Source organism: Leopardus geoffroyi, chromosome E1, assembly GCF_018350155.1.
Source record: "Leopardus geoffroyi isolate Oge1 chromosome E1, O.geoffroyi_Oge1_pat1.0, whole genome shotgun sequence".
Taxonomy (NCBI): Eukaryota; Metazoa; Chordata; class Mammalia; order Carnivora; family Felidae; genus Leopardus; species Leopardus geoffroyi.
This window is the reverse complement of record NC_059330.1, coordinates 16,616,253-16,637,489: the sequence shown is the minus strand read 5'-3', so window position 1 is coordinate 16,637,489 and position 21,237 is coordinate 16,616,253. Positions and strand designations below refer to the sequence as shown.

At 37.4% G+C, this 21,237-nt stretch overlaps 1 protein-coding gene across 4 annotated transcripts in view; it reads left to right on the top strand.

The window, feature by feature from the left end:
• The window catches only part of NSRP1 (nuclear speckle splicing regulatory protein 1), a 61,946-nt gene that overhangs the window by 14,211 nt on the left and 26,498 nt on the right, over positions 1–21,237 (top strand). Inside the window, exon 3 of one of the 4 annotated variants that reach the window (XM_045487816.1) lies at positions 14,876–14,942. The exons of the other annotated variants lie outside the window; for them this stretch is intronic. The gene's annotated coding sequence lies outside the window, so the exon portion shown is untranslated. The remainder of the gene's footprint in view (positions 1–14,875; positions 14,943–21,237) is intronic. 4 annotated transcript variants of the gene reach the window in all.

Genomic DNA, 21,237 nt, shown 5'->3' with positions numbered 1-21,237 from the left:
TGACAGCTGTTATTTTTAAGACATCATCAATTTCTGATACATTAAAATATGAAAAAATATGTTGTAGAATCATTGAAATAGGGTGTTGTCATCTTCATTTTACAGTTGAGGAAGCAGGAAAAGAGAGTTTAACTTGCCTAAGATCACGTAGTCACTTGATTTCATAGCGCATATGCTTGATTGGGATTTTTTAAATTTATTGAAACATTTTCCAAGCATTTATTGCTGATATATAGCAATAGTTGTTTTTGCTCTAGGTTTATGTTAAATACCCTTTTTCAAGTTAGAGGAGTTGCCCTCTGTTGTAGATTATTCATTCCCAAATCTTCTTATTTATAATTTTTGGGTAATTCTGTCTACTGGGTCCATCTCTAGAGACAGATGCTTCTCCTGGTATATACTTTCTGCCTTGATACTAAGCTTATCCATGAATCTTGCTTTAACCACTGGAATGTGAGTGAAACTGATAAGCTATATCTGAGCAGAAGCTTTCAAAGCCATCTTGTGATTGAGCCATTGCTTTTCTGCCCTGCCATAGGAACAGCATGTTGTAGATAGGGACTGCCTTCAGCCTGAAATGAAGACAGTATGGACCTACAAACCATCTACAGTGGACACACATCATCAGCAACAGATAGACGTTTATGTTGTAAGGCTTGAGATTTTAATGTTGTTTGTTAACACAGGCTAAATTAGTGGAAGTTGACCAATAATCTAGATTGCTAAAAAATTTTATTAGGCATTTGGATTGAGTTTTATCACATTTTTTTGACATCTGTTACTATGGTGAATTATATTGATAATTTTTCTAAAAAGTGAAACTATTTAAATACTAGAATAAACCCTGCTTAGTCTTCTATTCTTTTATATGTGCAGCTGGATTTTATTTGCTATTTTTTTTTATTGTGGAAAAATACACATAACATAAAATTTACCATTTAACCATTTTTAGGTGTGACATTAGTTACATTCACGTTGTGCAGTCATCACCACTCTCCAGAACTTTCTTTTTTAATTTTTTAAGTTTATTTATTTATTATTTTTTTAATGTTTATTTTGAGAGAAACAAGGTGCTAGTGGGGGAGGAGCAGAGAGAGAAGGAGACCCAGAATCCGAAGCAGGCTCTGAGCTGTCAGCACAGAGCCCGACATGGGGCTCAACCTCATGAACGGTGAGATCATGACCTGAGCCAAAGTTGGAAGCTTAACCGTCTGAGCCACCCAGGCACCCCTAAGTTTATTTATTTTTGAGAGAGACAGAGACAGAGCATGAGGGGGGGAACGGCAGAGAGTGAGGGAGACACAGAATCCGAAGCAGGCTCCAGGCTCTGAGCTGTCAGCACAGAGCGTGATGTGGGGCTTGAACCCATGAAGCGTGAGATCATGACCTGAGCTGAAGTTGGACACTTAACTGACTGAGCCACCCAGATGCCCCAAAACTTTTTAAGTTGTAATATGGAAGTTCCAGTGACCCCCAAGATCCTTTCATGAGGTCTGTAAATTCAAGACTATTTTCATTAGACATTTGGCTTTTTTTTTTTAGTTTAGTTTTTTTTTTTTTTTTTTTTTTTTTTTAATTTACATCCACATTAGTTAACATATAGTACAACAATGATTTCAGGAGTAGATTCCTTAGTGCCCCTTACCCATTTAGCCCATCCCCCTTCCCACAACCCCTCCAGTAACCCTCAGTTTGTTCTCCATATTTATGAGTCTCTTCTGTTTTGTCCCCCTCCCTGTTTTTATATTATTTTTGTGTCCCTTCCCTTATGTTCATCTGTTTTGTCTCTTAAAGTCCTCATATGAGTGAAGTCATATGATTTTTGTCTTTCTCTGACTGACTAATTTCACTTAGCATAATACCCTCCAGTTCCATCCACGTAGTTGCAAATGGCAAGATTTCATTCTTTTTGATTGCTGAGTAATACTCCATTGTAAATATATACCACATCTTCTTTATCCATTCATCCACTGATGGACATTTGGGCTCTTTCCATACTTTGGCTATTGTTGATAGTGCTGCTATAAACATGAGGGTGCATGTGTCCCTTCGAAACAGCACACCTGTATCCCATGGATAAATGCCTAGTAGTGCAATTGCTGGGTCGTAGGGTAGTTCTATTTTTAGTTTTTTGAGGCACCTCCATACTGTTTTCCAGAGTGGCTGCACCAGCTTGCACTGCCACCAACAATGCAAAAGAGATCCTCTTTCTCCACATCCTCGCCAACATCTGTTGTCGCCTGAGTTGTTAATGTGAGCCATTCTGACAGGTGTGAGGTGGTATCTCATTGTGGTTTTGATTTGGATTTCCCTGATGATGAGTGATGTGGAGCATGTTTTCATGTGTCGGTTGGCCATCTGGATGTCTTCTTTGGAGAAGTGTCTATTCATGTCTTTTGCCCATTTCTTCACTGGATTATTTGTGTTTTGGGTGTTGAGTTTGAGAAGTTCTTTATAGATTCTGGATACTAACCCTTTATCTGATACGTCGTTTGCAAATATCTTCTCCCATTCTGTCGATTGCCTTTTAGTTTTGCTGATTGTTTCCTTTGTTGTGCAGAAGCTCTTTATTTTGATGAGGTCCCAATAGTTCAGTTTTGCTTTTGTTTCCCTCACCTCTGGAGACGTGTTGAGTAAGAAGTTGCTGCGGCCAAGATCAAAGAGGTTTTTGCCTGCTTTCTCCTTGAGGATTTTGATGGCTTCCTGTCTTATAGTTAGGTCTTTCATCCATTTTGAGTTTATTTTTGTGTATGGTTTAAGAAAGTGGTCCAGGTTCATTCTTCTGCATGTCGCTGTCCAGTTTTCCCAGCACCACTTGCTGAAAAGACTGTTTATTCCATTGGATATTCTTTCCTGCTTTGTCAAAGATTAGTTGGCCATATGTTTGTGGGTCTATTTCTGGGTTCTCTATTCTGTTCCATTGATCTGAGTGTCTGTTTTTGTGCCAGTACCATACTGTCTTGATGGTTACAGCTTTGTAGTATAGCTTGAAGTCTGGGGTTGTGATGCCTCCCGCTTTGGTTTTCTTTTTCAAGATTGCTTTGGCTATTCTGGGTCTTTTCTGTTTCCATACAAATTTTAGGATTGTTTGTTCTAGTTCTGTGAAGAATGCTGGTGTTATTTTGATAGGGATTGCATTGAATATGTAGATTGCTTTGGGTAGTATCGGCATTTTAACAATATCTGTTCTTCCTATCCAGGAGTATGGAGTCTTTTTCCATTTTTTTGTGTCTTCTTCAGTTTCTTTCATAAGCTTTCTATAGTTTTCAGCATATAGATTTTCCACCTCTTTGGTTAGATACATTCCTAAGTATTTTATGATTTTTTTGTGCAACTGTAAATGGGATCGATTCCTTGATTTCTCTTTCTGTCACTTCATTGTTGGTATATAGGAATGCAACCGATTTCTGTGCATTGATTTTGTATCTTGCAACTTTGCTGATTTCATGAATCAATTCTAGCAGTTTTTTGGTGGAATCTTTTGGGTTTTCCATATAGAATATCATGTCATCTGCAAAGAGTGAAAGTTTGACCTCCTCCTGGCCGATTTGGATGCCTTTTATTTCTTTGTGTTGTCTGATTGCAGAGGCTAAGACTTCCAATACTATGTTGAATAACAGTGGCGACCATGGACATCCCTATCTTGTTCCTGACCTTAGGGGGAAAGCTCTCAGTTTTTCCCCATTGAGGATGATATTAGTGTCGGGTCGTTCATATATGGCTTCTATAATCCCAAGATATGCCCCTTCTATCCCTACTTTCTTGAGGGTTTTTATTAAGAAAGGATGCTGTATTTTGTCAAATGCTTTCTCTGCATCTATTGAGAGGATCATATGGTCCTTGTCCTTTCTTTTATTGATGTGATGAATCACGTTAATTGTTTTACGGATATTGAACCAGCCCTGCACCCCAGGTATAAATCCCACTTGGTTGTGGTGAATAATTTTTTTAATGTATTGTTGGATCTGGCTGGCTAATATCTTGTTGAGGATTTTTGCATCCATGTTCATCAGGGAAATTGGTCTATAGTTCTCCTTTTTAGTGGGGGTCTTTGTCTGGTTTTGGAATCAAGGTAATGCTGGCTTCATAGAAAGAGTTTGGAAGTTTTCTTTCCATTTCTATTTTTTGGAACAGCTTCAAGAGAATCGGTGTTAACTCTTCCTTAAATGTTTTGTAGAATTCCCCTGGAAAGCCATCTGGCCCTGGACTCTTGTTTTATTATTGTTTTTATTTCTGCCGTGTCAGTTGTGATCTCTCCTCTTTCATTCTTGATTTTATTTATTTGGGTCCTTTCCTTTTTCTTCTTGATCAAACTGGCTTGTGGTTTATCAATTTTGTTAATTCTTTCAAAGAACCAGCTCCTGGTTTCATTGATCTGTTCTGGTTTTTTTTGGTTTCAATAGCATTAATTTTTGCTCTAATCTTTGTTAATTCCTGTCCTCTGCTAGTTTTTGGCTGTTCTTTTTCCACCTCCTTAAGGCATAAGGTTAGGTTGTGTATCAGATCTTTCTTCCTTCTTTAGGAAGGCCTGGATTGCTATATACTTTCCTCTTATGACGGCCTTTGCTGAATCCCGGAGGTTTTGGGTTGTGGTGTTATCATTTTCATTGACTTCCATATACTTTTTAATTTCTTCTTTAACTTCTTGGTTAGCCCATTCATTCTTTAGTAGGATGTTCTTCCGTCTCCAAGTATTTGTTACCTTTCCAAATTTTTTCTTGTGGTTGATTTCGAGTTTCATAGTGTTGTGGTCTGAAAGTATGCATGGTATGATCTCAATCTTTTTGTACTTACTTAGGGTTGATTTGTGTCCCAGTGTATGGTCTATTCTGGAGAAGGTTCCATGTGCACTGGAGAAGAATGTATATTCTGCTGCTTTAGGACGAAATGTTCTGAATATATCTGTTAAGTCCATCTGGTCCAGTGTGTCATTCAAAGCCATTGTTTCATTGTTGATTTTTTGATTAGATGATCTGTCCATTGCTGTGAGTGTGGTGTTGAAGTCTCCTACTCTTATGGTATCACCATCGAAGAATTTCTTTATGTTTGTGATTAATTGATATATATATTGGGGTGCTTCCACATTTGGTGCATAAATGTTTACAATTGTTAGGTCTTCTTGGAGGATAGACCCCTTGATTATGATATAATGCCCTTCTGCATCTCTTGATACAGTCTTTATTTTAAAGTCTAGATTGTCTGATATAAATATGGCTACTCTGGCTTTCTTTTATTGACCATTGGCATGATAGATGGTTCTCCATCCCCTTATTTTCAATCTGAAGGTGTCTTTAGGTTTAAAGTGGGTCTCTTGTGGGGCACCTGGGTGGCTCAGTCTGTTAAGCAACTGACTTCATCTCAGGTCATGATCTCACGGTTTGTGGGTTCGAGCCCTGCATTGGGCTCTGTGCTGATAGCTCTGAGCCTGGAGCCTACTTCAGATTCTGTGTCTCCCTCTCTCTGCCCCTCCCCCGCTCGTGCTCTGTCTCTCTCTTTCTCTCTCAAAAATAAATAAAATGTAAAAAAAAATTCTTTTTGTTTTAAAGTGGGTCTCTTGTAAACAACATATAAATGAATCTTGCTTTCTTACCCATTCTGTTACCCTATATCTTTTGATTGGAGCATTGAGTTCATTGACGTTTAGAGTGAGTACTGAAAGATCTGAATTTATTGCCATTATGATGCTTGTAGAGTTGGAGTTTCTGGTGGTGTTCTCTTGTCCTTTCTAATCTTTGTTGCTTTTGGTATTTATATATATATATGTATTTCCCCCCCCATCTTTTCTCCCCTCAGAGAGTCCCCCTCCCCCTTAAAATTTCTTCCAGGGCTGGTTTAGTGGTCACAAACTCCTTTAATTTTTGTTTGTCTGGGATATTTTATATCTCTCCTTCTGTTTTGAATGACAGCTTTGCTGGATAAAGAATTCTTGGCTGCATATTTTTCTGATTCAGCACACTGAATATATCCTGCCACTCCTTTCTGGCCTGCCAAGTTTCTGTGGATAGGTCTGCTGCAAACCTGATCTGTCTTCCTTGTAGGTTAGGGACCTCCCCCCGCCCCCCCCCCCCATGCTGCTTTCCTGATTCTCTCCTTGCCTGAGTATTTTGTGAATTTGACTATGATATATGCCTTGTTGATGGTTGGTTTTTGTTGAATCTAATGGGGTCCTCTGTGCTTCCTGAATTTTGATGTCTGTGTCTTTCCCCAGATTGGGAAAGTTTTCTGCTATGATTTGCTCACATAACCCTTCTTACCCCTATTTCTCCCTCTTCTGGGACCCCTATGATTCTGATGTTGTTCCTTTTAATGAGTCACTGATTTCTCTAATTCTTAAATCGTGCTCTTTTGCCTTCATGTCCCTCTTTTTTTCTGCTTCACTATTCTCTATGTTTGTCCTCTATATTGCTGATTCTCTGTTCTGCTTCACCCATCCTTGCCGCCGCTGCATCCATCCGTGATTGCAGCTCAGTTATAGCATTTTTAATTTCCATCTGGCTATTTTTTACTTCTCTTATCTCTGCAGAAAGGGATTCTAATCTATTTTCGACTCCAGCTAGTATTCTTACTATATTGTGATTCTAAATTTTGGTTCAGACATCTTGCTTGTATCTGTGTTGGTTAAATCCCTGGCTGTCATTTCATCGTGCTCTTTCTTTTGGGGTGAATTCCTTCGTTTTGTCATTTTGAAGGGAGAAAAGGAATTAATGAGGCAGAAAAATTAAAATTAAAAAAATTAAAATCAAAAAAATATTAAAATTAAAAAATTTAAAACACACACAAAAATCAAATAAATGATGCTAAATCCTAGGTGTGTTTTGGTCCGGGTGTTGAATGTGGTTTGACAGATTAGAGAAGAAAAAGGAGGGGGAAAGAAAAAAAAGGAAATCGTTTGAGAATTTGAAAAAATGAATACACTGGAGTAGACTAAAATGAGATGATGGAAGTAATATCGAATTTGAAAAAATATACACAGAAGTAAAGAATATAGTAGAAAAAATTAAAGGAAAATATTTTTAATGAAAAAAATAAAAATGAATTTTTTCTTTTTCTATATTCAAGAAAAAGAAAAAGAAAAAAGAAAAGAAAGGAAATCGTTTGAAAATTTGAAAAAGTGAATACACTGTAGTAGACTAAAATAAAATGATCGAAGTAAAATAGAATTTGAAAAAATTTACATCAAAGCAAAAAATATAGTAAAAAATCGAAGAATATTTTTAATAGAAATTAAAAATGAAAATGAAGTTTTTCTCTTTCTGCATTCAAGAAAAAGAAAAACGAAAAAGAAAAAAAGGAAGATTGTTTGAAAATTTGAAAAGGTGAATACACTGAAGGAGACTAAAATAAAATGATGGAAGTAAAATAAAACTTGAAAAAATTTACACAAAAGTATAAAATCAGTAATAAAAATTAAATAAAAATATTTTTAATAAAAATTGAAAATAAAAATGAATTTTTTCTCTTTCTGTATTCAAGAAAAAGAAGTGTAAAAGAGAAAAAAAAAGTTGAATAGATGAACCTACTACCAGATTGAAGTAGGACTGAAATTACTTCGTTTTCCCCTAGAAGTCAGTCTATGTAGCGCTTTAGAGTCCATAAACTAAGCTGGCAATGAGACTTGTGTTCTTGAAGAGCGAAGTTGGCCCAGTTGGGTGGGGCTCAGTGTAATGGCTCTGCTCTCCACTAGATGGCACTGCTAGCCTAGTGGGGTGAAGGGTTGGGCTCGTGGTAGGTGTGTATGCACATGCGCGGGAGCAGTGAAAATGGCGCCACCCAGCTACCCAGTCTGTTCTCCTGGATCAGCAATCGCGCACCCGTCCTCTGTCTTCAGCCTTCGTCCACTCCCCGCTTTTTCACTCTCCGTGACCAGGCCCCAGGCAGTACTTCTCTTCCGAGTTTTGTCTCAAATGCGGCTGTTTTCCCCAACCCCTTACTTCTGAAGGACTGCAGCTTTGACCTGTTCTGCCCCTCTGTGGGAGGGTCTCACTGAGCAATGGCTGAATGGGCAATGGCTGAATGTCGGCCGCACACAGGAACGCTTGCTGGACCCTGCTGCTGCTGGTGCCCTGAGACTATGGCCAGGTTCCAGCCCGCCCCAGAAAAAGTTGGTGAGATAGTGTGGCAGCAGCTTTTCAGGGATTATAGAAAATCACAACACACATCTGGCACCAGGCTTCACCCTTAACGACCTTGTTCCAGCACCAGCGAATGTGGCTGTTTTCTTGGGTCTGCTGGGACCAGGTGGCTTCAACAGTCTCTACCAAATGTCCTTCCAGCAGTAGAACCGCTTTTCCCCATGTGGCCCAAGATCCTCCTGGACCCCACTCTGTTCCTGGGGATTCGCCCTTCCCACCAGAGCACTGCCAGGTATCGAGCTGCGGAGTTGCAGACTGCACTCCCCTTGTTAACAGTCTTAATGGAATTTAAACCTCTCCTTTATCCTTTCTCCCTTTTTAGTTTAGTCCCTGCAGCTGTTTCCAATTTTCCACTTTCTCTCCAGCTGCTTTTGGGGAGGGGTGCTTTTCCCTGTATTCTCCCCCACCCCCCGTCTCCGTCATCTCTCTGCTGGCAGAAGCACCTCCCTTCCTGCACCTTCTCGCTCCCCAAGTTCACTTCTCTGCACCACGTACCTGCTGAATTCTGTGGTTCAGGTTGTATGATTGTTGTGTTAATCCTCCAGTCAGTTTTCTAGGTGTGTAGGGTGGTTTAGTGTTGGTCTGGCTGTATTTCATGGACACCAGACACACAAAAAACTTCCATGCTGTTCCACCATCTTGGCTCTTCCCTTGACATTGGCTTTTTTACCGTTTTTCTCAGAAGTGTACAGTGGGGTTTTCCAGAGGCTGCATTACATGTGAATTGCAACAAATTGAATACAGCAAATTTGAGAATCTAGCAATTCTATTACAGAGATAAGGTGGTCAGTATTGATAGGATAACACATGAAAGCAAAAGTTCTTTGGGTCCTCAGTAATTTTATTTTATTTTTTAAGTTTATTTTGAGAGAGAAAGCACAAGTCAGGGAGGGGCAGAGAGAGAAGGAGAAAGAGAGAGAATACCAAGCAGACTCCACATTGTCAGTGTAGAGTGCAGAGCCCGACACAGGGCTGGAACCCACAAACTGAGATCATGACCTGAGCCAAAGTCAGACACTTAAACAACTGAGCCACCCACGTGCCCCTGGGTCCTCAGTAATTTTAAAAAGTATTAAAAAAGGTCCTGAGGAGTGCCTGGGTGGCTCAGTCAGTTGAGTGTCTGACTTGGTTTCAGTTCAGGTCATGATCTCACGTTTCATGAGTTCGAGCCCCACATCGGGCTCTGAGCTGACAGCATGGAGCCTGCTTGGGTTTCTCTCTCCCTTTTTCTCTGCCCCTCCCCCAGTTGTGCTGTCTCTCTCTCAAAATAAGTAAATAAACTTAAAAAAACCAAAAAGGTCCTGAAACCAAAATATTTAACAACCTCTGCCCTAGAATAGTAAAAAAGGAAAGTATTTTCCTTTAAAATATGTTAAAATGCAAAGTAATTTATTTGCATTTTGTCCTTCACTATTTTGATTTCTTCTTTTTTTAAATCTGTTCACATTTCTACTTTTTCAGCTAATGTTGGCCATTTAAATTTTCTTAAGTAATCTTTTTTTTTTTTTTTTTAGGGATTCAAATCATATTTGTAGAGAATTTCAGTAGTAGCTAAAATGTCTTTTGAAATCTCTTCTGGATTTGTAATTGTCTGCTTTTTATTCCTGATGTTTGCTTTCTCTCCTTTTTCTTAGACCTGATAAAAGTTTGCCTATATTATTTACTACCTTTTTCAAGAATCAGCTTTTTTGATTATTGATTATCTGCTATTTTTTAGTTTTTTAGTCTTCTATTTTATGATATTTTATTACTTTGTTATTTTCTTGTAACTTTTTTTTTAAGATTTTATTTTTAAGTAATCTCTACACTCAACATAGGGGCTCGAATTTATAGCCCTGAGAATTAAGAGTCACACGTTTTATGGATTGAGCCAGCTAGGCATATTTGAAAGAGTTTGGTTTTGTATAGAATTCCAAGTTCAAAATTATTTTCCTTCAGAACTTTTACTTTTTTATTTTTTTAAATTTATTTATTTATTTATTTATTTATTTATTTATTTAGAGAGAAGGGGAGGGGCAGAGAGAAGGAGAGAGAGAAAATCCCAAGCAGGCTCCACACTATCTATCAGCATGGAGCCAGTATGGGGCTCAAACTCACAAACTGTTAGGTTATGACCTAAGCCAAAACCAAGCTGGCTGCTCGACCGACTGAGCCATCCCGGTGCCCCCTTTCCTTCAGAACTTTTAAATATAATACTTCGTTTTGCTTTTTTTTTTTTTTTTTTTTTAATTTTTAAAAAAAAATTTTTTTTTTTCCAACGTTTATTTATTTTTGGGACAGAGACAGAGCATGAACGGGGGAGGGGCAGAGAGAGAGGGAGACACAGAATCGGAAACAGGCTCCAGGCTCTGAGCCATCAGCCCAGAGCCTGATGCGGGGCTCGAACTCACGGACCGCGAGATCGTGACCTGGCTGAAGTCGGACGCTTAACCGACTGCGCCACCCAGGCGCCCCCGTTTTGCTTTTATATCCACTCTTTCCAAATGGAGGTGTGTGGTATCAATCTAATTCTTTGTAAGTAATTTGTACTCCCAACTTCCTTCACCAGTTGTTTTTAAGGATTTTTCTCTTTATCCTTGGTGTTCTAAAATTTTACCAGGCTAACTCAAGTTCCTGTGTTCTCACTTTCCAACTAAGGGCAGAAATGAAATCTCTGTTATTTGCCTTTTCCAGAAAATGAGTTAATCTGTCTTCTGTCTTTCCTGCTCTTTGCATCCCTTATCTCAGAATTTGTAGCACCTGGGAACCACTCCCACCTTTTCTAGCATTCAGTCTCTTTGAGCAGTTTGCTTTCTTGCCTTTTATATTCTTCAAGTTTCCAGTCCGTTGAAGGTATCCCTTCTTGTTTTCTTTTTTTTTTTTTTTTTAATTTTTTTTTTTTCAACGTTTATTTATTTCTGGGACAGAGAGAGACAGAGCATGAACGGGGGAGGGGCAGAGAGAGAGGGAGACACAGAATCGGAAACAGGCTCCAGGCTCTGAGCCATCAGCCCAGAGCCCGACGCGGGGCTCGAACTCACGGACCGCGAGATCGTGACCTGGCTGAAGTCGGACGCCTAACCGACTGCGCCACCCAGGCGCCCCTCCCTTCTTGTTTTCTAGCATGATTATGGATTTCTTTTCTGTCATTTCGAAGGTTTGGATTAGGAGGAAAAGGAGGCTGCAACATGTATTAATTTGCCATGTTACGCCAGAAGCTTTGCATTGTTTTCCTAGCTTTAAGATCTTGGGCAAATCGTTTAATCTCTCGGAGATTGAGTTCCACGTTAAAAACAAACAAACCTGTTTTATAATACTGCCTACTAAAAGTTTATTTTAAGGCTTAGAGTATATCTTAAATGCCTAGTACAGTGTATGGTATAGAGTAGATGTGTAATTGTGCCTTTATCACTATAATATTAAATGCCTAGTACATTGCATGGCACAGAGTAGAAGTGCAATATATAGTGCCCACATTGCTACAATAAATCTAATGCGTTGTCTGTGTGCAGTAACTATATCATCATTAATCATTAGTCATCTGAAATTTTCTTGTTCTGTCTCCATCCTACTTTGTGTTTGACAGTCATAATTTTGGTAGCCTGGCTTTTTTTTTTTTTTTTTTTTTTTTGGCTTTTTAATAGAATCTTGATCTTCATGTTGGGTTGTAGCCATTAGCTAAGGGCCATTATGTTAGAAAAATTCCATAAAGAAGGCAATAATAACCATAATTATATTTTTGAATTATTTTTATTGTGTACAGTCTTACTGCACTCTTTTTACTCATTTTTTTTAAACCGACAACTGACAGTTTCTAATTAGAAGACAGTAAAAGCTTTACTTCCAAATTTGCTTTTAAATAACAAAATTAACTTTTTATTTTTCCAAAACTGTACACATCTTCCTCATCTATTGACAGCCTTTGATACTGCCTATTCCAACTTTACCATAAAAAATTATTAACAATTTTTTTTCCTTTATTTTCTTGTTGTGTTTCAGTGTGTATAGTGAGACAAAAAGTAATAATCCCTCATCTCATTCTTGGATTTATCAAAAGCTGAAAATAAAATAGATCAGATCATTTTCTGGAACAAAATTACTTTATTAGTTTAGTAATAATTTGAGGTTACTTTAAAGATAAGAAGCAGCATTTGGGAGGAGATTCATTTCCTGTCTTTGGACATTATCTGTAAGAACTACATCTTCAGTGTCAAGAGACTGTGTATGTATAACTGAACTCTAATAAAGTCTGTACTGGGGATGCTGCACACCTGACTTGGTCATTGTGATTATATATTAGGTGCCAAACTGTTGCTTGTCTTTTGGAAAAAAAAAAAAAAAATACCTTGCCAAGTGTATTTCATTAAAATTTGCCCTGTGGGGAGGACTAGAAGACCTTTGTTGATTATAAGTGTGCTAATTATTTCCAACATAGTTAATGATGTTCCTTTGGAAAATAAGCTTGTGTTTCTCTTTTCTTTTCTCTCTTCTTTCTTTCTTTCTTTCTTTCTTTCTTTCTTTCTTTCTTTCTTTCTTTCTTTCATTTTTAAAAATGTTTTTATTTTTGAGAGAGAGAGACAGAGTGCAAGTGGGGGAGGGCCAGAGAGAGAGAGAGATGCAAAATCCAAAGTAGGCTGTCTCCAGGCAACAGCTGTCAACACAGAGCCCGATGCAGGACTCTAACGAACTGTGAGATTATGACCTGACCCGAAGTCAGATGCTTAACCAACCAGGCACACCAATAAGTTTGTGTTTCTAAGCAGAATAAAATGTAGTTTTCCTTTTATTGGTAAATTAAGTTAATAATTGGAAGAGGTCATAAATTTATAGTAAATATGTTTTAACTAAATCTCACAAAGTTTTTCACAACTCTTTTTGACTGATGACAACATAGAATATTGACTGGTAGGAACCTCCGGTTGCTGATACCTGACTCTTAGTGCTTAGGACTGAGAAATAGTACCTCCTGGAGTATAAGACCCAGATAAAGGAGATGATTCAGAGTATGGGTTCTAGGTTGGTTAATTTACATGTGAAAGATATATTCCTGGGTGAACCCTTCACTCTCTCTCAACAAATGGCCAACCCTGGGAGAGACAGTTTCTCTGCCAGGTTGCAAATGCCAGAGCATCAAGAATGCAGAAAATAAGAAAATATAGTTAATGTAATTGGCCTTGTGGTGGATGGATGCCAAATAGACAAATACAGAATCTAAGAAAACAAAATAGCTATCTATTCTTTTCTTGTTACCACCTAGTTTAGAAATCAGTATGATGTTAGCCATATAAAACACATTAGATATTTCCCTCTTTGTATTCTATTATCTGTAACAAATTGTAGAAAATAGGGATTATTTGCTCCTTGAAAATTGGGGAGAATTCAGCTTGTATAACTGTCAGGGTTTACAGCTCTTTGGGAGAGGATGTCTTTGTAGTTATTGGTCTATTCAGGTTCTTTAACCATTTAAGAAAGTATATCCATTCTGCTTAGATTTTCAGATTTATTAACATAAATATTATAATCTCATATAACAATGTAAACATAGTATTATCATAATAGTACTTTTAAATCTTTCATTTATCACACTTGCATCCCTTTTCACTTTTCTTGATTAATCTTGCCAGAAGTTTGTCATATTAATCTTTTCAAAGAACCAGCATTTGATTTTATTCATTTTTTTTAATTAAAAAAATTTTTTTAATGTTTAATTATTGAGAGACAGACAGAGCATGAGTGTGGGAGGGGCAGAGAGAGGGGGAGACACAGAATCTGAAGTAGGCTCCAGGCTCTGAGCTGTCATTACAGAGCCTTACACAGCTCAAACTCACAAATCACGAGATCATGACCTGAGCTGAAGTCAGACGGTTAACTGACTGAGCCACCCAGGCGCCCCTGATTTTATTCATCTTTTGCATTTTGTTGATTTATACTCTGTTTGATTGATTCCTGCCCATATCTTTGTTTCCTTTGTTTTTTGTGTTTTTTTTTTTTTTAGTTCTTCTATGATCTTTTTCAATTTGAGTTCTTCTGTGATCTTTTTCAACTTGAACTTTAATCTTTCTTATATAAGCATATAAATGTATTTGATTTTTTTGAGTATTCTGTCTCACAGATTTTGTCATTTAGTGTTTTTGTACTTTTTAAAAAATTATTTTGTAATTTCCTTTATAATTTCTTTGTTAACCTGAGGATTTAGAGCTATGGCTTTTGAGTTTCTAGACATATGGGTGGAGGTTTTGTTTTGTTTTGTTTTTTAATGTTTGTTGCTGGGTTTTGTTTTGTTTTTAATACAGATTTTTAGTTTTTTTGTTAGGACCAAAGAACATACATTATATAATGTTTGTTTGGAGGGGAAGTTGTTGACTTTGTGGTCAGCACATAGTTGGTTTTTGCAAATGCTTCTTGTGTCTTTGAAAACCATGTGTACTTTCCACAGTATGTAAGTTTTATATATATTTGTTAGTTTGAGCTTACTTGTATTTTCTGTAATTAATCTTTTCCTATTGATCTATTAGTTTCAGAGAAGAGTAAGTTAAAATTGCCATCTAAAATTGTTGATGTCCCTATAGTTGTGAGAGTTGTTGCTTTGTGTATATATGTGTATTTGTAACATTATTGCAATAAAACTCACATGCCATAAAGTTCACTGGTTGTTAATATATTCACAGGGTGCAGTCATTATTATTACCTAATTTTAGAATATTTTTGTCACCCCCAAAGAAACTTGTCTGTTAGCAGTCACTCCCCGTTGCCCCTTTCCCCAGATCCTGGAAATCACTGATTGCCTTTCTGTCTCCTACTCAATGGGTTTACCTATTCTGAACATTTCAAGTAAGTGGAGTCATATAATATGTGGCCTTTTATAGTCACAAAACATGGCTTCTTTCACATAACATAATGCTTTCAGAGTTTATCTGTGTTGTAGCACATGTCAATACTTCATTCCTTCCTGTGGCCAAATAATATTTTGTTGTTGGATATATATTATTGTATTTTGTTTATCCATTCATCAGTTGATGGGCATTTGCGTTGTTTCCACTTTTTGGTTATTAAGAATAATGCTGCTGGGCGCGTGGGTGGCTCAGTCAGTTAGGGGCCAACTTTGGCTCAGGTCATGATCTCACAGTTCATGAGTTTGAGCCCCACATCTCTGTGCTGACAGCTCACAGCCTGGAACTTGTTTCAGATTCTGTGTCTCCCTGTCTCTGCCCCTCCCCCTTTTCCCATTGAATAGATTGAATTTTCTTTTCATAGTTTGGAAAGTTACACATTTCACTTCTTTTTTTTTTTTTTTCTTTAAATGTTTATTTTTGAGAGAGAAAGCATGGGGGAGGGGCAGGTGCCCCTGTTCTGTTCCTTTTTAAAAATAATAATAAGTTTTACCAAATTATTTGTTGACTTTCATGTATGTCACAACATCATTCTTGTTGGAAATAGTTCCTTTAATGAGTATTTTCAAAGAGGGCCTTTAATACAGGAAATCTTCTAAGACTTCATGTGCCTGAGGTCTTTACTTTTGATGATAGTTTATCTGTATATAAACTTTTTGGTTCAAAAGTCTATCAACATTTAAAAACTATTCCACACAGCAACTTTGTGTTGCTGATGAGATATCTGATGTCATTTTGATCTTATTCCTCTATAAGTGAACTCTACCTTGTTAGAAGCTTTTAGAATTTTCTTTTTGTCTTTGATTCTCTTAATATTTCATTGTATGTATCAAAGTGTTATTTATGTATGTCTGTATGTTTTACTTATACATAAATGTCAGTTTAACATTTTTTAATTCTAGAAAATTCTTGGTCATTCATGTATTCCTGTTTAATTTATACATCTTTTTTAAAATCTATTTTTATTTTTTGAGCGAGAGCAAGAGGGGGAGGGGTAGAGGGAGAGAATCTTCCTTTTTAAATGTTTATTTTGTGAGAGAGATCATGACCTGAACTGAAGTCAGATGGTTAACCGGCTGAGCCACCCAGGCATCCCTTGTTTCTTTTTTAAAAAACTATTTATACTTCATGTTACCCATATCCTCTCATTTCTGAGGCTATCTGTTAGGGTCATTTAAAATTTATATTCTGGGGCCACCTGGGTGACTCAGTCAGTTAAGCATCCAACTCTTGATTTTAGCTCAGGTCATGATCCCATAGTCATGGGATCAAGCCCTGTGTCAGGCTCCACGCTGGGCATGGGGCCCGCTTGGGATTCTCTCTCTCATCCCCTGCGCTCTCTAAAATTAAAAAAAATTATATTCTGGGGTGCCTGGGTGGCTCATCAGTTAAGCATCTGACTTCACCTCAGGTCATGATATCACAGTTTTTGAGGTTGAGCCCTGTGTCAGGCTATGTGCTGACAGCTCAGCCTGGAGCCTGCTATGGATTCTTTGTCTCCCTCTCTCTGCCCCTCCCCTGCTTGCATATTCATTCTCTCTCTCTCTCTCTCTCTCTCTCTCTCTCCCTCTCTCTCCCTCTCTCCCCCTCAAAAATAAATAAACATTTTAAAAAATAAATTCTGCCTGGGTCATTAACTTTTTTTTAATGTATGTACAATTTTTGGTACTTTTTTAATGTTTATTTTGAGCAAGAGAGAGCATGAGTGGGGGGATAGCAGCGAGCCTGATGCCGGGCTTTAACCCACAAGCTGAAGTCAGTTGCTTAATGGACTGAGCCATCTAGGTGCCCCTATATTTTGTTTTTAATCTTTAAAAAGGTTTTAATTGTCCTTATACTTCTTTAATGTTTGAATTTTTTTTGTTTTCTTTTCTTCTCCATGAACACATTTTCCATTGAGATTTTCAGCTACATTTAACTGGTATTGTTTGAGAGGAGTGGTAAGATTGTCAGGAGGAAGAAGAAACTCAGGGCAGAGAGCCCTACTGTGTTAGTCTGGACTTCCCATTTGCATCATCTACCTAGTAACTATATCCCTCAGGGTAGTAACTCCATCAGAGAGTTGCTCTTTATCAAGACCAACCTCCCAAGGAAGTTTGTTCAGCAAACAGAGATCAGGTCTGCTGCCCCAGGCAAACTGGAGTACTACCCTGACATTACCTCAGAGCAATTGCTTTTTTTTACCTGAGGAGACTGGAGAGAGACATTTCTGAAAAGCTGTCCCATCATCCAGCCCCATCCCCCAAAGTTGTTCAGCTCTGGGTTGCTACTTTTCCCTCCCTTTGTCCTGATAAGCCAGCATTTGTTTCCCAGGGATTTTTCAGTTTTTTGTTTGTTTGTTTTGGTTTTTGTTTTGTTTTGTTTTGTTTTTTTCTTATATTCAGTCTCTCACTTGTAGAACAACTTCAAAGGGAGGGAGCTTTGCTTAGTATCTTACCAAGAACTGTAAGCTGAGTATGACTAATTTAAAAAATTATGTATGTTTGACTTTTGATTACATGAGATTTTTTTTTTTTTGCCACAAATTTTTCTAATTATCATTTCCAATTATTTAAGCTTTTACTTGTTTTCCATTTAGGGATCACATATTTTCTTGACAGTGGGAAAGGAAAAAAGATGTCCTGAGCAATGGAAGGAAACTGGTTTAGGAATATTAAGTGATAATTCAGAAAGTGGATAATGTAGGGGCACCTGGGTGGCTCAGTTGGCTAAGCATCCAACTTTGGTTCAAGTCATGAGCTCATGGTTCGTGGGTTCTGCACTGACGGTGCAGATCCTGCTTGGGATTCTCTTTCTCTCTGACTCTTCCTCCCTTGTGGCATTCTCTCTCAAAATAAACTTAAAATATATATTAAAAAAATTTTTAATTGAAAAAAGTAGGTGGATAATCTAGATTTCAGTGCACATTTTTTTTTTGATGGTTTTCTTGTTCAAAACTTTTAAGTATCATTTAAGCATGTGATGTGTAGAAGACATAATACTGGGTGTTACTGATAAAAGCTTGAATAAGATAAGATCTCTGCTTTCAAGGAGCTTTTTTTTTTTAATACTTTATGAAAGTGAATTTATATATAATTCAAGTTAAAACTAAAATATCTTCACTTCTGAGAGAAGTTAAAATTTCAGAAGCTACTAAGTGTGTTTTGTTGGGATTAGGGCCATTTCTCTTTGAGCAACCAGGAGTGAAAGCCAGATGGAGCAGCCATCCTTACTTTGAGGAAAATTTTTTTTTGCGGGCTCCTATTTTTTGTGCACAGCTACACTGCTTTTGTTCATTCTGCACTCTACTTGACTATGACCCATTTTTAGGTACACACTCTCTAGCTCCACCTGATTTGGGCCACCCTGCTTTCTGTTCTTAAAATCAGTCTCATATCTTAGTGTTTTTAAGCATTCCAGGAATGATTTGCTTCGTATACTTGGACCATGTTCCTTAGCTTGTCTCTGTCAGTCTGTTCATCTGTTGCATTATAATTTGCTTCCACTACTAGATTCCTGCCTTTGAATTTGCTCTGTACCTGTCCTCGTATGTACTTGGTTTGACATATTTTGGCTCTTGGCTTTATTTTTAAATATGTTCTTCTGTTCTTCCTGAGGTAATTCATTGAGGTGTTCTTTTCTAAAACACTGTTCAGTCCTGTCACTGGTTCAAATCCTCTCTTCTTCCAAGTTTTTGAATTGTAATACCACAGCTCATTTTATTAAAATTGTTACTATTATTTAATTTTTTATTTAAAATTATCCACCGTTGGGGCGCCTGGGTGGCGCAGTCGGTTAAGCGTCCGACTTCAGCCAGGTCACGATCTCGCGGTCCGTGAGTTCGAGCCCCACGTCAGGCTCTGGGCTGATGGCTCAGAGCCTGGAGCCTGTTTCCGATTCTGTGTCTCCCTCTCTCTCTGCCCCTCCCCCGTTCATGCTCTGCCTCTCTCTGTCCCAAAAATAAATAAACGTTGGAAAAAAAATAATAATAATAAAATAAAATTACCCACCATGAAAGAGAAATAAACATAAAATTACTCACCACAGGTAAAAATAGTCTATAGTTTTTTTGTGTATGGCCTGATGTTATTTTACTTTTTAAAAACAGCTTTTTTGAGGGGTGCCTGGGTGGCTCAGTTGGTTAAATTTCCAACTTCGGCTTGGGTCATGATATTGCAGTTTGTGAGTGAGTTCAAGCCCTGCGTCAGGCTCTGTTGACAGCTCAAAGCTTGGAGCCTGTTTCAGATTCTGTGTCTCCCTCTCTCTCTGCCCCTCCCCTGCTTGCACTCTCTCTCTTTCTCTCTCTAAGACAAATAAACATTTTAAAAAGCTTTATTGAGGTAAAATTGATATATACATGCACCTATTTACAGTGTACAGTTTGCTAAGTATAAGTAAATATCATGAAACTATCACTGCAGTAAAGGTAATGAACATACCCATCATACCCCAGAATTTTCTCATGGCCCTTTGTAGTTCCTCCTTCTTGCCCCTTCCCATCCCCTCTCCAGCCCCTGGCAACTACTGATCTGATTTCTGTAACTATAATTTTCATTTTGAGGAATTTATTTAAATGGAATCATGCACTATGTACTGTGGTTGAGGGGTGTGGATGGCTTCTTTCAGCATAATTACTTTGAGGTTAATTCACACTGTGTGTTTTAGTAGTCCACTCTTTTTTCTTGCTGAGTAATATTCTATTCTATAAATACATGACAGCTTATCTGTTCACCTGTTGATCATTTGGATTGTTTCCCATTTTTGGTTGTTAAAAGTAAAATGGCTGTGAACATTTGTGTATGAGTGTTTGTATGGATATATACTTTTATTTCTCTTGGATGAATACCTAGGCGTGGAGTAGCTGGGTTGCATGTTAGGTGTATGTGTAACTCTTTAAGAAACTGTTAAATTCTTCTCCAAAGTTGGTGCACCATTTTATATTGCCACTATTGATATATGAGAGTCTTAGTTGCTTTAAGTCATTTGTATAGACATACTGTCATTTTACCTTTTAATAAAACATTTTCTTCTCTTAATGTTCTGCAACTTGTATTTACCTTTAAATGTTTAATAAGGCCTGGAATGTATTTTGGTGTTTGTTATAAAGAATGAGGTGAGGGAAGAAAACAGTTTTAATTTTTCCTTCAGAAGGCTGGACAGTTGTCTCCACATCATTTTATTAAATAATGTGTATCATATTTCCACTGATTTAAAACTTGCCTTCCTAAGGAATTGTTTCAAATGAATACATTTCTAGGTTCTTTGCCTATTCTTTAAAATCTAAATGTATAGATACTAGAGAATAACGTAGAATAAATAAGTTCTCCATTTATGATGTGATAAAGCATTTTAAGGAGGTAAAATTGAGGATCATGTCCTGTATAGGAGGTATAATTGAGTTCTCAATGGAGAACTATTATGTAAGTTTAAAAAAAAAATGTACATTCATATCTTTTTTGGATAAGGAGTTTAACTTTTCATTTTGTAACCATTCTAAACACACTGCTCTGGATGAAATGATCTCTGTAACATATGTGTCATTTTATCTCTGATTACTGTTTCTGCAGTTTCCTAGCTTAGAAACTTTAATACAAGTTTGACCCTGTTTTCTGCATTCATTCTGTCCATCTATTTCCAAGTTGTTTATATTTTGGACCTAGTTTATCCCATTTATCTGTTCCCATGTGCCATAGTCTTATAACTTCTCTGCCCCTAGTCTAACTTCCTATTATCCATATTACATTGATTCCAGATCATTTTTCTAAATGACTTTTCATTAAGTTAAAAAAATTTAAAACTTCTTTTTTGTCTTTGCATCGCTCTTACGGTTCTCGTTTTTATGATATAGTCTGAGTCCAATTTTAGCCCTTAGCACCCATGCAGAAGTCATTTGCTATAATCATGTTGATCTCTTCATTCTTTCTTGCTATGTTTATGTCATGATATATCTTTATAGGGTTTCCTTTATATAATACAACCTTTTTTTTCTATGTTACCCATCTTTCTAAATTTGTCTTAGGCTTTCCTCCTCCATAGATTCTTCTTTGACTCTCTCAGACCATGATTTCCCCTCCTCTGAATTCTTAATACTGGTAGTAGTTTTTCCATTCACTGTATTCCATCCATGCCCACTTCTTTGGACATGTTAGCCATGCTTTTGCTTATTCTCAATGCCTGAAAAGCTGTTCTCTAGATCTCCTTATGACTTGTTTTCTTAACTTTACAGGTCTTGATTCAAATGGCACCGTCTCATTGAA